The sequence below is a fragment of the Grammomys surdaster genome, unplaced genomic scaffold (genome assembly GCF_004785775.1).
Source record: "Grammomys surdaster isolate TR1022 unplaced genomic scaffold, NIH_TR_1.0 126679, whole genome shotgun sequence".
Lineage (NCBI taxonomy): Eukaryota > Metazoa > Chordata > Mammalia > Rodentia > Muridae > Grammomys > Grammomys surdaster.
In genome coordinates, this window is record NW_021621467.1 from 1,153,457 (window position 1) to 1,171,494 (window position 18,038).

An 18,038-nucleotide genomic window follows, 5' to 3' on the forward strand; every position below is an offset into this window, starting at 1 on the left:
CTTTTCAAATGCCTTTAGCTTCTGTCTAGCTGACAAACAACTTAGCTAGCATATCATATGAGGCATAAATAAAAGAAATCTACAAATTGAAATCTTGAGTTAAATGAGTCAGAGCATAAAGAAGAGGAAAAAAATCTAATTTTAAAAATGATTTATTTGAAAGTACACAAGTATAAATTATAATACATATTAAGGACAAATATGATTTGATTACTATGAGAACATGATGAAATGAATTTACTTTGTCCTATAAATATCAAACTACCTGTGACACTTTGATTGAAAATGCCCCTGCATAGGCTCCTAGAAAGTAGCATTACTAGGAAGTTTGGCCTTGTCAGAGTGGGTGTAACCTTGTTGGAGAAAGTGTGTCACTAGCGTTGGGCTTTGTGATTTCAAATGCTCAAGCAAAAAACATTCTCTCTTCCTGCTGCCTGAATGTAAATATGCAGAAATCTTGGCTACATTTTCTGAACCATATCTTCCTACACAATGCCATTCTTCCCAGCATAGTGGACTAAATCTCTGAACCTGAAGGTGTGAGTGGCCACTTTAGAGGAAGTGTGTCTCTCTAGGAGTAGGCTTTGATGATTCTGAAGTACCAGCCAGGCCCAGAGACTCACTCTATCTTTCTGATGCCTCCTGATTCAGATGTAGAACACTTGGGTCCTTCTCCAGCACTGTGTTGAATAATGCTGCTATGTTTCCTGTTATCATGACAATAGACTAAATCTCTGAACCTCTAAGTTAACATCAATTAAATATTTTACTTTATAACAATCACCATACTCATCCTGTCTCTTCACAACAATGGAAACCTTACATAAGATACTATAGCACAACCTCACCACCTTTTTAACATGATAAACAGTGATTATTCAGAAATATTTGGGGGATATTATATTACCCATCATTTAACTTGGCTGGTTATGGAGTTCAGTTTACTGCTTAAAACAAAATAATATTTTATCTATCTTCTCAGAGTATTATGAAAATTAAAATATATGTCACTGTAAATACAGTCTCGAAAAATTAAAAACGATGATTCCTTAAACAATTTAAAAACTCACTGGAATCAGGGAAAATATTTATTTTAAAGTTAAGCATTTTTTGTTGTTTGAAATAACTTGAAAATTATTATAAAATATAAAGTGACATTTCAATTAATTTATAAAAATTAAGCCATGTATGTATCATCGAAGTGATCTAAATAAATCTTTTGTCAGATTTTATTTACACTAAATTAGTCAAAGTACTTTTTACTTCCCATAACTCCATTAAACAAATTAGAAATCTGAGAAAGACATAGAAATATATCTGAATATATTTGACTTCATTGATAAGGCCTGAAAACTTAGTAATAAAATAAAATACAGTTTGCAACATAAGAATTGTTGATTCACAGGAGTAGGTGCACATGGGACTTTCACCATCATTGTGTGTGTGTAAAAGTATATATACATATATTTACATATCTATAAATATCTATCTGTATATAATAGAGATAGATAAATGATTTATAGTGGAGAGATGACACACACACAAACACACACACACACACACACACACACACACACACACATATATATATGATCCTTTTGTCTCCTGTGATTTCAATACAGAGAACATGTGATTCTAATTATTGCAGCTTGAATGTCAGAATGTGATGGGCACCAAAGGATGACACTCTCTCAAAATAGCATAGGTGTCAACACATGTTGCTTTCCTCTGTAATTAGAGAGATAGACTTTATAAGCCACTCGAGCACTTAATGGTCAAATGAAGTATTTATATGAAAGTACCTGAAGCAAAAATTGAATACTCAGGAAAATCAGATTTAAATTCAGAGCAAATGATGCTTAATAGGCACAGATCATATCTTAGAGTCACATCTAAGAAAGTGCTGCATTGGTAGAGGTAAAATTCAGTTTATGTGAGCTCTGCGTCATCTAGGTATGAGGAAAATAAGGCAACTGATTCAATTAAGTGCACCTATGTTCAATTAGAAGTTATCAGTGAAGTGTCCTATTATTTAATCAAAAATATATTCCCCATAATTGAATATGAAAGTTTATTTTTGCTGCAAATGAATTATACTCTTATTCCAAACTGTACAAAAAATACAATGAAAATAAAAGCTCCTGTGGTCAACCTGATGTTAACATTTTGCATCACATTCTTTCACAAATTTTTCTTACATGACCAGGAATATTATACTGGATTTACTATTTTTACAATATAAGTAGTTCATTATAACCTAAATTATCGTAATGTCATTAGTTTTTCAAAGGCAAGTTTATTAGTTTTATATGATAAATTATTGAAAATTAGGTGGCTTCTTGTCTTGTTATTTTGTTCATTATACTACTTCTTTATATCAATGAACTTATAGTCACTATTTGTTTATATTACATAAGCTTAATGTCTAAAATTCAAACCATTTTATTATCTGTATATTCCTCCTATATTGAGGAAAAGAGAAAATTTTACTTTCCCCTTTTCTAACTTTGGTGATAGAACTCATTCAGTGAGAAGTGTTATCTAGTCTCCATCTCAGATTTGATTCCCTAGGGACAACATAAATAGTGGAATACTTTCTGTTGCTGAATGAGGCATTGGATGGTTAAGGTTAATAATCCTCCTACTTTACTGTTATATTTGTCTATTTCCTGTATTAACTACTAAAAGAAGGATTTGGAACTCTTTGACAACATTGCGCATTTACTTTTTCACTCCAGTTCTGCATTTATTTCATGAAATTTGATATTCTGTCGATAAACACATCAATATTTAAACATATCTTTAGAAGAATGCATCTGTTCATTATTTTTGAAATGCTTTTCTTGTTCTTGTAACAGTCCTTAGTCTGAAACTAGATTTATCTGATATTCCTATCATCATTTCATCTTCTTGTTGAGTGACACACATTAAATTGATTCCTATTTTGAGATTATTTTACTTTTATGAATATTTTAATATTTTAACAGGATTTCTGAGCGGCAACGTGAACTTGGGTCATACTGTTTTATATCCAAGTTGATTAATTCATCTATGATTTTGGTACTGTTCCTATCTTGAAACTAGTCTCATGCAAATAAACTAAGACCAAGATGATTATACAGACAGGAAGCAGCTCCTCCCATCACCACAGATAACACTACCGAGTCTAAGAACCTCATTATAACCCAAACACTCTGCCTTAAAGGTAGGCTTGATCAGTAATTGTATACTGCTGCTCTCATTAAATTGTGTGAATGTTCAGAGGTCATTGCTTTCTCAGGAGTTGATCAGGTAAGCTTTCCTTAACCATAGACTCTAAATCTCAAAAGCTTATGGTTTATTTGAGGGAGAAAAAATGTTCCATAGCTGTTTGATAGTAAATTTTCAGTATAAGTCTGAATTAAATGTAATAGAGGATTATCTCAAACTACCTTTCTCAGTATTCATTGTTGACAGAAGCCAGTCATGCCCAGGATACTAAGTATCTATGAAAGTGAGGTTGACCTAGAGATTTGGGGATAATCCTTACTCAGGAAGAAGACAGGCATTGCTCTCCTACAGAGCAATTTTTTCCTAAGTTTATTCCAGGATAAACATTATTTTTCTAATTCATTAGAAGGCTCTATCTTTCTATGCTAAAAGTAAAAATTAGGAACTTCCTTGGTAAAGTAGTATCAATAAACAAAAATACAAACATAATATTCTGGGATGCATAGTCTCCATGTTGTGAGAATTATGAGAAAGAAAAGAGAAAGTTTCCATTTATTTCTATAGAGGCCTGACCAACACTAAAAAAAATATATGACAAAAAGTATAAGAATCAATTAAAATATTAATTTATATACAAAATAAGATACTATATAATGTTACTACTTTGTTAAAATTGATATCATGTAAATATTCAGTATCACATTAAGAGAAAGAAATTCTATCATGATTATTATATCATATCTGTTCTAATTCTATGTTTCTATAATTAAATGTTTGCTTCTTTATTTTTCTATGCATAAAGACACTGCACAAAATTAGGGATGAATTTTTTAATAAAATTTGCCATTAAACAGGATGACCACATTTAGCAAATATGAAGATACGTTGTGAGTGAGAAAATACATAATGGCCAGGTCATCCTGTCCTCAGGCTGCTTGATAGACAGCACTTTTCAAGGTTGTCTGTCACTGGACTTGTCAGAACCCAGTATACTAGGATTCTCTTTGGGTTAATTATTCTTGCCTTTGATGACTAACTGGGAAGATAGCACTAATGGGTATATGCCTGGATAGGAATATAAAATATTTTACAAGTTAAATTAAATTCTCCACAAAATTATGTTAGTATATTCAGGGTAGAGATTCTCTTACAAATGTCGGAAATCATGTCCTTGCAAGATGCAAATTAGTATGTCATTACACCTTCAACTTTTAAAAGGCACAGTCAGCACACTGTGTGTACAAGATTTATCTGGATAACAATACTGACAGACTGCGAATATATATCCTACTATTCTTTCTATATTATATATTGAAGCTAATTTTTGCCATTATTTTAAAATACACTAAGAGTAATATTTTCACAAAATTTGGCTAATAGATATTAATATCTGATAATAAAATTTATAAGAGAATAACTTTAATTTTATTTGTAAATGCTTCTTTTTTTTTCTTTTGTAGTGATAGAGATCAAAGCCAAGCCATGCACAATGTTGGGCAAGTAATTGTTGGCTACCAATTTAATCCTTACTCTCTGAAATTTTGAGGCAACGTTATACTGGGCTTAAACTTGTCAACCTACCCTGTCTTTGGTGATGGCCCTAGTGACAGGATTACAAGCATATATTTACAGTCCTGGCATATAATGAGATGAGTATTACACATTTTGGCATCCATGGTGGTGTTTCAATGCATCCCTAGTAGATATAGAAAAATGGCTACACTTTTATGAGTATAGTGCTTGAGAGTTCTACCAATTCACTTGACTTTAAATTGGAGCTAGCTGTTGAAGGAATGGTTACATAAAATGAAAGGATATGGAAACTAAGAGGCAGACAGTTTCTAACATTAAGAAATCTTTTCACACAATTTTAATCCAGCAACATGATTATTCTGGCAGAGAATCAGATCCGAAGACATTGTAGGTTTTTATGATCCTACTGGATCACTCTGGCTAGAATATGGACCTGTCCTTAGTACTCATCTTGAACCCCAAACAATGAAGGTAAAGTTAGTTTGTAGAAGGAGGCACACATGTTTAAAAGATACATATAATTGAGGGGAAGACAATTTGACACATCAGAGGAAGATTTGAGAGAATGGGTCAGAGATAGTTTATACCAGACTCTCATGAGAACAGATAGGAAAAGGAGACTACTTGTGATAAGTGAGGGAGAGAGGCAAGTCAATTCCTGCAGTTCATTCAAATGCAGAGGTTCTCAGTTTAGAGAACTTCAGTTCAGAGGGGTTCAGTTTCTGGAATTCAGAGGCAGGTTTCCCAAGCAGACCAATTCGTTGATAAGCTGAGAGAAGCCATCTTCTGTCAGTCAGTTTAAGAGGAGTTTTGATCCAGAGGAGCTAAGTTGAACCAGCCAGCAAGAGTTCAGAATGAACTGGTAATAGTGAGCCCATTCAGCAATAAACCTCCAAGACCACAATTACATCTGGAAAATAAAAGTTGATTTTATACCTGGAGCCCAATGTGATTAGAGAAAAGGAAAGCCCAACAACATTGCAGAAAGCAGAGAAGATCTGAGAGAAATATTGCAGAAGAAAGGAGACATCTCATATCTCCAAAGAAAATATTGACACAGGATTATCTCCAGAGATAGCGTCAGTTCTTCGAGTTCAGCTGGATGCCCGGAGAGAATGGGGAGACTCAGAAGTACCAGAAACCTGGAGCCCAGAGAAAGTTATGAAACAGAAGATTCTGAAAGATTAGATCACAGTAAGCCACCCCAAAAGACAATTTTAATTATATAGACTGACTTCTCCTGCATTAAAAATAAGAAACTTCAACAGATCAGTTAAGTGCAAAGGTAGAATCTGAAAGAATAAAAACACTACTTGAAATATCAGTAACATTATATATAGCAGCTGTGACCATTCAGTAAATGCCTCCACTCCCTTCAATTGCAATACTTATATTTCCTCTCAATAAAGGTTGAATAAATATCTATATAACAGGAAACATTAGCTATGATAGTAAAAAGGCTTCATACAAAAGACAGATGGGGACAGGAAGTGCCTAATTGTGAACCTATCCTATCTAATGAAATTAAGGATAAGATAAATAGCCCGTCGAACCTATTGCACCAACTATATTGAAACTGAGGAAAGACTGACTTCCTTTGGTTGTGAACAGTACCATCGATGTGTAAATCGAATAAACCCTTTCCTCCTCTACTTGCTTTTTGGTCATGGTGTTTCGTGGCAGCAATAGAAACCATAAGACAGGGCTATTCCTATTCAAAATAACACATGTGACTTCCTGGCCCCAAAGGCTTATGACCATATCATAATGTAAAAATGCATTTATTCCAATTCAAAAGACCCCATAGTCTATCAAATCTCACCAGTGTATATGCCCAGTAGCAGTAGAGTTGGGTCTTCAAGTAGAGCCATTTCTATTTTTCTTTTTGATTTTTTAATTTGATATTTTATTTATTTACATTTCAAACATAATCCCTTTTCCCCATTCTGCTCCCCAAAACCACCTATCCCATCCCACCTCCTCTTGTTTCTATGAGAGTGTGCCCCCACCCACCCACTTCCATCTCCCTGTCCTTAAATCTCGAATTCCCCCACACTGGGGCATCCGGCCTTCACAGGACCAAGGACCTCCTCTCCCACCTATGCCCAAAAAGGCTATCCTCCTCTACATATACATCTGGAGCCATGGGTCCTTCCCTATGTGCTCCCAAGCTGGTGGCTTATACCCTGGGAGCTCTAGTTGGTTGGTATTGTTGCTCTCCCCATGAGGCTTCAAACCCCTTCAGCTCCTTCAGTCTTCTCACTAACTCCTCCATTGAGAACCCCTTGATCAGTTCAATGGTTAGCTGTGCATATCTGCCTCTGTATATGTCAGGCTCTGGCAAAGCCTCTAAGGAGACAGCTATATCAGGCTCCTGTCAGCATGCACTTCCTGGCATCTACAACAGTGTCTGCCTTTGAGAACTGTACATGGGATGGATACCCAGGTATGGCAGTCTCCAGACGGCCCCTCCTTCAGTTTCTGGCCCATACTTTGTCTCTATATTTGGTCCATTTTTCTGAGGAACTGCCAGATTGATATATAATGTGGTTTTACCAGCTTGCATTCCCACCAGCAATGGAGGAGTGTTCCTCTTTCTCTACATTCTTGCCAGCATCTTCTGTCACCTAAGTTTTTGATCTTAGCCATTCTGATTGGTGTGAGGTAGAATCTCAGGGTCATTTTGATTTGCATTGCACTGACGACTAAGGATTTATAAGGCAAAGGACACTGTTAATGAGACAAAATGGCAACCCACATATTGGGAAAAGACTTTTACCAACCCTACATCGAATAGATGGCTAAAATCCAAAATATACAAAGAACTCAAGAAGTTAGATTCCAGAAAAACAAATAACCTTATGTAAAAAATGGGGTACAGAACTACATAAAGACTTCTCAACTGAGAAATCTTGGATGGCTGAGAAGCACTTAAAGAAATGTTAAATATTGATTTTGAGGGCAGCCTTGGTTATGAATGTAAAGATACTCTTAACTTTTTACCTAATTTGACTTGTAAACATAATACATTGGCACAAATTTATTTTCTGGATTTTTTATGCTTTTGGCTGTTAGTTTTGTTAATTTAAATGCAATGAAATTAAGCTAAATGAATCTACAATATTAATCATTGCTATAATTTCTATTTTATAAGAAAACAAGTATACTTTAAATTTTAATTTTTTCTACTGTTATATCTTTAGTTATATGCACACAAGAATAAAACCTGATGCACAAGACCTTGTGACCTCAAATGCTAGTAATATATATGCTCACTTGTTTCAGATTGGGATGGATAAAAGTTGATGGTAATTTAATGCATCAGAACAATATAGAGGGACATTTTTATAAGAAATATAACAACACTTGAACTTTTTTATGAAATAGGATTAAAATTCACAAATGCCTCCTTTTATGTGCCATGTTGTAGCTACCAATATATTTAATGTGTATCTAGCCAGAATACATATATTAATAATTCATTTCATTTTACACATTTACATTATTTATAGCATAATTAAATCATATGTACTTTCAAAATAATAATTATTTAAGATGTCTGAAGAACAGTACTTATTTATACAACTATTCTTTTGATTGTTATTACAAATAAAAGTTTTATTAAATTAATGAACTAATTTCTAAGCTAGAAAATATTTGTAATGAAATCTATATTAAAATGTCCCACAGAATTTCCAAATCCAATTTACCTTGTTCTCAGGTATCTTTTTCACTCTCTTCTTCAGGCTTCAGGCTGGGTGTTGCTCCTGCCTCTCAATAGGCTACTGTAATCCCTTGTTATGAAGCCATAAGTCTGTTGTTACATTCTGATGGCATGGACATTCCTGGTACTTCTGATGGCAGCCCTTAGAGGACTGGGTCTTTTAGGAGGCAGGACATAACACTGTTTTGATCCATGACTGGGACTGGTCTTAGGGGTGTCCTGCTGTGGCACTAGCTGTAGAAGTGCTTGGTGGAGCACCTCATGTACCTGGGGTTTGTCAACTTGAAACCAGATAGTACATACTCTAAGCTCCTGACCACTGCTATATCATGACCTCCCAAGAAATAAGAATATGACTATATTGTGTTGCATCGATTTGTCGATGTTACACAAGGTATAATGATGAGAATAAACGGGAAACTTAATTCGCAAAATGATCCCTTCATATTGGCTTGTAGGCAAGGCTGTGGGAAATGTTCTTGATTAATGATTGATGTGGGAGTACCTGGATAACTCTTTTGGATATCATCATTAGGGATATGACATGGTGTACAGAGGAAATCAATGATGAGCAAGTCATGGAGAATAAGTCAGGAAGTAGCATTCCTCTGTACCCTAGACTGCTTCAGGTTCTGCCTCTAGTGCCATGCTTTGAGTCCCTGCCTTGACTTCAGGAAGACTCCAATTATGAACTGAATGAAATAAAACTTTTTATTCCCCCAAAAGTTTTTCTCCTCTTGTTATCTTTGTGACATCAATAGAAGTAAGACTAATTGTATAATAGTCTCAAGAAGTAATAAAACTATTATGAGGGAAAAAAAGACAGTGCTATTGCTGCTATAGCAATCTCTGATGTGTATCACTGGCCAATAACTATAGTTTCATAATGAATTTTTAGCCAAATCCTATATTCAAGCTTCCATTCTCCATCTACTGTTAATACTATGATGTTTTATAACATGTATCTAGCTATGTTGATCACCCATTAAAAATATTTTGAATTGTTTTCAAGTTTTTTAAAATTAAAATAAATGTTTTTCATTGCGTTTAAATTTTCTGTTTGGAAAATGTGATTGCTCTAAGGTTTGCTGTAACGAAAGTGCCAATAAAAATTATGTTGTTCAAGTTAGAGAGGTAAGTCAGTAATGCTTAAATAACTATTCAATGCAAATCAGTAATACATAATCTAATATCATGTTGTATTATAAGCTTTGAGGTTTATTATATTATAATACATGAAAACTATGTAGGCCTGTTCTTAAGAGACTGGCCAAGAGAGAAATCCAGGTAACAAAGAAAGATAGAATATTTTTAATTGTTAATTTTTATAAATATATTTCAGAATTTATATGTCAGAAAATCACTGTGCCAAGTCTATGGTGTAAGATTTATTTGTTCCAACATTTCAATCAGTGTTAAAGGAAAGATAGTAAATATGCTTTCCCACACAGCCTCCTAACCAAAATAGCAATACATTATTTTCCTCAGAAAATTATACTCAATTCAGCAAACATGGCTTATATAATGTGTGTTATTAAATATGTATTGATTCAAAATGTGAATGTCCTCAGAAAATAACAGTGTAAAGGAAAAAAAAAAAACAGAGGATCTAAAACAAAGAAACATGTCCTACTACTAGCACTAAATAATAGTTACAAGCAATTTTCATTTGCTAACACTAGCTGGAAGTTATGTCATTATCTGGAGAATGGATATATCTGGAGAGCATCATAATAAACACAAGAAACTAGCATTGAAAAGGAGGACAAATGGCACATAGTTTCTTTGTTTTATCAGCCCAAGTTTTTAATGCAGAGATAAAGTCATAATAGGCCTTGTGCCTCTGTGCATGTGTGTCTGTACATGTGTGTGTGTGTGTGTGTGTGTGTGTGTGTACATATGCATAAAGAACAGATATTGGACAGAAATCTCCAACAGTTTCACAAGGGGTGAAGTAACTGGCCCCAACTGACTATCTGACACACATGACAAACAATATTGTAAGCATCATTTTATATCAATAAATATCTGTATGCTTTTTCCAACACTGATGATGGATATTCATCTAATAATGTTTATTTCAGTCTATTTTCTGTTTCCAAAAGACTATTACCGTAATATACCTACAGATACACATGCCTTCTCTTTGGTCAGTAAAGCAAGAGTAAATAATGATTTCATATGCATTTAGAGCTATGCATCAGCTTATGTTGTAAATGCTGATTACATGGGAAATCCAAAGTAAGAGCGGTTGTTACATTATATTCTTGAGTGTTTGTTAAACAAACTGTCTTAGTACATGGTAGGATAGCAGTCCTAGATCTTCAGTGACCTCAAGATGGATTATTAACTCCTGTTGTGAGGTTCAACAAAAGCCCCATTTTCTTAGCATGTAAAAGATATGTTTATCATATTGCCATGTTGTATGAATGACTAACATAAACATATTTTTATTATAGAGTAATATTTTAGATATGGGTTGACTCAGTAAAATAATACACATCCATATATCAAGTATCTGTAAATTCAGAATATTGTAATATTTGTTGATCCATTAGTATTAAAGTGATATATATATTTAACTCAATTAATTATTAATTAATTTGTTTAATAAAAAGTAAAGAAATATATTTCTGTTTCAATTGAATTCTAAATACAATCATAGGCCTATGATAATGCTTGACTAAAATAATAGATAAAATAGTGAGTAAAATCACTTGATCCTTATTTTACCTATTAAAGTTTTACATTAGGCTAAGAGTTTGGTCACAACAATCCAACACTCTTCAAAATACTGATTGCCAGAAAGACAATAAATACTTGTCAATATGGAACCTTTTCTCTTTTTTCATTTCTATTCACAAAAATGTGTCAGTGGATGAATGTGACACAACAATAAATACTTATTGTTGCTACTTTCTACCTTGGCAAAGTAATTGACCAATAACTTGACATTTATGTCAATTAAATAGTATAATTCTCTTTTTACAAGCAACTGCATTTGTATGTGAAATCAAGGGGTTAAATGCCCAAATTCTTCTGAGATTTCAGTAGCATTGATTTCAGAAGTACATGCATTTTACATGTATAACTTAGTACCAAGAAAAACAGCATAACAACTCTCTGCCTTTCAACTGAAGCTTAAGGTGAACCATGTCCAGAGTGATACTGGTAAACTTCCCTTCCATCTCTTCTCCTTATCAGATGTACAGCTGAGAATATCACTGATATTCTCAGTCTCAAATAGACTCAAGTATTATGTCATTTATATAAACCATCTACCTCAATCATTCAAAGTCACTGTATTTTTTAAATTAATTTTGTTCTCTACAATCATCTGCTTATGAATCTGTTATGTAAATATGACTGAGAACATTATTCCCATAATTAATTTAGTAATAATCACAAAAATGTCATTCTTGTGACCCTGTACCTCAAATCAGTTTGAAAAAAACAAGTATAGTAATTGTCTAAGTTACATCTTTGTTGTCCCAAAATCTCAGAAGAATTTGTGCATTTAACCCCTTGATTTCACATACAAATGCAGTTGTTTTTAAAAAGAGAATTATACTATTTAATTGACATTAAATGTCAAATTATTGGTCAATAACTTTGCCAAGGTAAAAAGAAGCAACAATAAGAATTTATTGTTGCATCACATCCATTCACTGACACATTTTTGTGAATGGAAATGAAAAAAGAGAAAAGGTTCCATAATGACAAGTATTTATTGTTAAGTGTCAGATTCAATTCACTGAAATGTCTCTGTGAATGGACATGAAAAACAAAAGATAAGTTCCCTTAAAGCTGCTACTGATGCAGAAACATCATATCTAATTTTGGAATTCTTTCCAATTCATTTTGCTGAAGAAAATGCCCATTATGTACACAGAATAATGCAATGTTAGTGTAAATATGAAAGAAAAATGATCACCTGTATTTACAATTCATGAAATAATAGAGACAATATCACACAAATGACTTCTCAAATGTTTATGACAACCCAATATTATATAGGCAGTTTTGAAGGAAGTTTTTGATTAGTAATAATTGGTTCCTGAGAGTAGCAAGAATAGCATGTATCAGAGGTCACTGCAACAGTGAACTCCCAGAAAGAAAATTAAATACAGCCATGCATCTGCCCACACAATTTACCACCTGCCAATCTATAAAAGAAACTTTCACCCACATATTTCTGTAAAGTGGTCTGGCTGTAACTTTCTTTTTTATAATGTATAAGGCTTAGTCTTAAAAACACAGAACCTGACACCTCTTTAATCTTTATAACCTAGACCTAGGAAAGCAACATCAAAAGATACAAAGTTTATTTGTTTGTTTGTTTGTTCACTTGTTGTATGTGTGTGGTGTTGCTGTTGTTAAATGTACAAATGTCTTTCTGTATATGTATAGTAAAAATTGACAAATTTTGCTTTCAAATGTCTCCTTGCTCTCTAATCATAATTGAATATTTTTGTTTATCATATTTAGCAGGATTTTTTGTTACACTGATTTTTTTCCTCCATTTGCTTTGACCATGAAACGCCCACTTTCATTTGCATGTCTCACTTTTATCCATTACAATTCAGCACTTAAGGAAAAGCAAGGCAGAGAATTTACTATTTGTTAGCTAATAACAAACACAGTGGCTTTGAATTGGAAATGGAAGCTATTTAAGGGTGGATACTGCAAAGTGAGGGATTCTCTCCCAAGTATGCCACAGCTCTTCAGGGCCACAGGCTGCTACTCCATCACTCCCGGAAGACTAAACTGATTAGAAGTCACACATCAGCAGCCTTGATCTTTAGACAAAATGTCTGGCTTGAATAAAATCTGACAGTAGCTTTCTGCAAGGTCTTTCAAAGTTTGCCATCAGTGTTAAGTTATTCTGAAGCTAAATCACATTCACTTTAATTTCATTGTGAGCAGAACAACCTGGATTACAGTAGTGACAGATCAGATCTCTTGAGAATTAGTGACTGTGAGATGCATTAGGAAAACCAAAATGTTCATTCATTTTCTCCCTGTTCCTGTCTCTCCTCCCATCCCTTCCCATATCCCTTCCCCTTTCCATCCTCCCTCTCTTCTTCCTCTCCTTTTCCTGGTTTTCCCTCCCTCCCTTTTTCTAAGTTTTGGTAATCTTAATAATTTATTAGGACATTTGCTATAGTTATGTGCCAAGGAAGAAGAAACCATACAAATTCTGATTGTAAAGTACAAATCATTGCAAGGCATGAAGAAGAGGGAGAGAGGTGAGGGGATGGGAGGGAGAAGGGGAGGGACAAGGAGTGGAAAGGGAGATTAAAATTTTAATATTGATATATGACTTAGGAAAATAAATTTGTAAAACTAACTGTCATATAGGATCCTAGACTGAGTTTTATTGTCACTCTGTCAGGTGACTATGAGCCTTGGGAAGCTTGAATGATATTATCCATGGGGCGGCTAGAAGTTTTCTTCCCTTTTATGATTTTCTTTTCTTTTTTTCTATCACTTCTCAAGGAATATCTCTCCTGTGCTAAAGTAGAGAGTTTCATCTGATATCTATTTGGAGATTTTTCTAAGTTTTGTTTTTGTCATTAGGACAAAGTGTGCCTAGGATACATTCTGCAGTGGTCCTTTAGAATATTTTTAAGCATATTGGAAAAAAATTACCTCTTGTGAATAAAATTTCTTCCTGAGTAAATTTTTAAATTAAACAAAAGCCTATAAGGTTATTTGGTGCAAAATTTGAGAAGACTTTGACAATGTTTGCAATTTTATATTTCCAATGTTCAATTTTTAATTGAAGATATTTTAAGGCTAGTCATTTAAAAGTACTCTCTCTGTACTTTCCATTGTAATTTCTTTACATTTGTTTCTAAATTTAAAAATCTAACTAATAGACAGTAAACAAAAGATTAGTTGAAAATGAAATCACAAGTTTCCAGAGAAAGCACTGGGGGAAATGATCAAAAAGTTAAAAATTCAATCAAATACTAAAAAAGTAGAGAAAGCATGAAAAGTGTTAATCTATAAAACATTATATTTGATTATATTACTCTTCTTCACTGCAATGTAATACCTAAAGTTAGGTGCTATATAAGAAAGAGATTTATTTAGTCCACAAGCAAAGTCCAAGATCAAGAGAGCTCATTCCTTCAGACTCTCCAATAACATCATAGAGAGAGGAAGCAAATGGTAAGATCAGAAGCCAGAGATTGAAGAGGGGATCTTTCACTAACAATTTGTTCTAAGTACTAAGGACCTATAATAAGTACCTGGAGTTCATCTGAGGGAAGCACTCCCAGTGACTATTACTGTCCACACCAGCTAGGCTCCAGCTACTATCTTCTGGCCTTCATATTCCCACAATGGAAATCAAGCTTTCAGCCCAGGAGACCTTAGAGAACACATAAAACGCAGAACACAGACTCATGTTTTTAGATACCATGATTTCTAAATGCCATAAGAAAAATTTGAGAGGAAAGCTAAAGTTGAAGTATATTTTTTAAATGTTGAAAAGGTAAAACTGGACAGAAATACATACCATATATCCAAGCTGGGATTGAGTATGTACACAAGCATCTTCATAATGATGTCTATGTTCTCAGTGATGTTAACAACACTTCAGCTTCTGTTTCCTCCAAATATACCGAGTCTTACAATGTTGAAGTTAGACTGATGACGTTCACAAAAGCTAAAATACCCATCATGCTTTTCACTTAGAGTGTATTACGAATAAACAGGTGATGGGCAAGAGGAGATTCTTTTGCCTGAAAATGGAACACAGAATTCCAGAGCTGCAGCTTCAGTGGTGATCATTCTGGTTGGGATCAGACTTTCAGATCAATTGTCTTTCTTTAAAACACTTCTAGAAGGAAAACCAATAATGGTGCTTTGCCACACCATTCTTCTGAGAATTTTGTCTGTGACACATACTCAATGCTGTAGACTGATGTGTATGCACATCCAGCCAGGAGATGCCATAAAATGGAGGGCTTCAGGATGTGCCATTGGATTTATTCATTACCATGCACAGAAGGATATTTCTTTTATAAAAGTCAGGTTTGTTGATGTAAAGTGATGTCCAAGTCTTTTGACTAATATTTCCATCGTGGAGCTTTGTGTTACAGAAATTATCCATACTTTTGATAAATAGATTACTTCTACCATGAAGCAGATAAGAGAAAATACAGAGACCCACAGTGAGATATTATGCTGGGAAAATGAGACCTTGGAAAACGCACCTCTAAATGGTATGCCTCCATCAAATCCCACTTGTCAGAACTTAGAAGAAGCAGAGGTGGAAAGCCTGTAAGAAATCAGAGGAGACTGAGAATATTAGGAGAACAAGTCCCCCTAAACTGACTAAACAAGGCTCACATGAATGCAAAGAGACTGAAGCAGAAAGCACAAGGCCTTCATGGGACTGCAATAGGTCCTCTGTATATGTTAGTGATTTCAGATTAGTATTTTTATGGAAATCCTAAGTATGTAGATGAGAGATTCTGTGATTGTAGTGTCTTCTCTTGGATTCTGTTTGTTGCTTTGTCCAATTTCAATTTGATGGGTTTTGTTCTATCTTATTATATTTTATTTTGTTATATTTTGTTGTTATCTCTTAGAAGTCAGATTATTTCTATGAGAGAATGAAATAGAGTGGATCTGGGTGGGTGAGGACATGGGGAGAATTTGGGAGGAGTAGAGTGGGGCTAAACTATAATCAGGGTATATTATATGAGGAGAAATCATCAATAAAAGTGGAAAATAATAATTAAAAAGATTAAGCAATTATATTAGGCATATAATTCACACTATAATCATGATGGGGAAAACCAGAAGAATCACCATATTTTAAAAGGACATTCTCTCATGGCAAGTGTTTCTTAGGTAAAAAGTTTATAAACGTGCACCTGTTGTTATACACATACACATGGTTGTATATTACATATGCAATATATTTAGAAATTTAAAGCAAATACAATCTCATTTGGAAAGACAAGAAAGAAAAGAAAATTAGATTCCTGGTTGAAGAAATGGCTCAGCAGTTAGGAACACTGGCTACACTACAAGAGGATTTGTGTTCAGTTTACACCAACCACATGTTGAAGACTACTATCTATAACTCCAATCTCAGATGATTTGAAGTTGTCTTCTACCCTTTCTAGATATCTGTTATGCACATGTTATATGCACATCCATGCAGGAAAAACACCAGTCTCTACAAATTAAATGAATAAATAAATACTTTTAAAATTCAGAAGATAAATATGGAAAGAAAAATATAATGTTATTAATAATTATTTTATGAGATGTTTTAAAAGACAAGTAATGTACCATTACTATTTTAAAATAAACAAGGTAAAAATAATGTATACATAATATATTAAACATAATTTATATGATATAATTATAATATATAAATATATGATATATAAAATATAATTCTATATTATATTGTATATATACATGTAATTACAAATTATGTTATACAAACTAACATAATTGGAAAGAAGTACAGTTGAGAGCTGAACACATTTGTCTGGCCTCAGAATAAACTCTTTTTTAGCTACAAATATTCTAATATCCTCACATAATTAAATACCTAATTAACATAACATTTCCTTAGTGTATAAAGGTAAATCAATACTTGGAAAGACGTAAAACATTACTTTAAAGATGTGTAAAGCACAGGCTCTTAGAAACAAAGACTATACGAAGACTATCCTCATTCAATGTTTGGACATGTAAAGGAAGATTATTTTGAAAATATGTCAGTATATCTGTTCTATTTGTGCACACATTTTGCCAGGACTGTTCTTGAATTCTAAGAGAAACATCCAGTTGACATAGATCAGTCTTTCTCAGCAACAGTCTTATACCCATGAGCCACCTAAATAAAAGACTAGAGCAAAAGGGCATTTGGGATAATATGTCCAGTATAAAGATTAAAAAGTATGTAAAAAATATTTAAATATGTATATTATTCACAAAAACAAAAAAAACCCAAATACATAACAAGAAGTTCTTACATGAAAGCAAGCAATAGACTTTCTCCTAAAATTAACCTAATTTTTTCATAAATACTGAATATACCTGCCTTGCGACTTCTTCCAAAGATGACAATCATCCAGGAGGTTTGTCCTTATCTCCAAACGTCCCAGCATACAGGCTTTAAATCCTTCACAGGCTCAAATCCTTTAAAATGGTTTTCCACAGGCATTGGCAATAGGAAGAGAAGCAGTGAGAAGTGCAGAAGGATAGAGAACAGATAAAGCTATAGAGTCCAGGCTAAAAGCTGTAAGCTATAGGACCTAGGGAGTGTAGGTGTCAGAATAAGGACCACAGCTTGGCTTATGCACAGCTTTATACAATATAAGATGTTGCATGTTCTAACTGTGTCATTTTAATATGAATTCTGAATACATATACTCATTTATAATTTGGATTTTGGTGTCAATAATTCTAAAATGACTGTCTATTCATGTTTAATGAACATGGAACTGCTGCTTTGAAATGAAAATTGAAAAGAGAGAGAGAGACAGAGAGAGAGAGAGAGAGAGAGAGAGAGAGAGAGAGAGAGAGAGAGAGA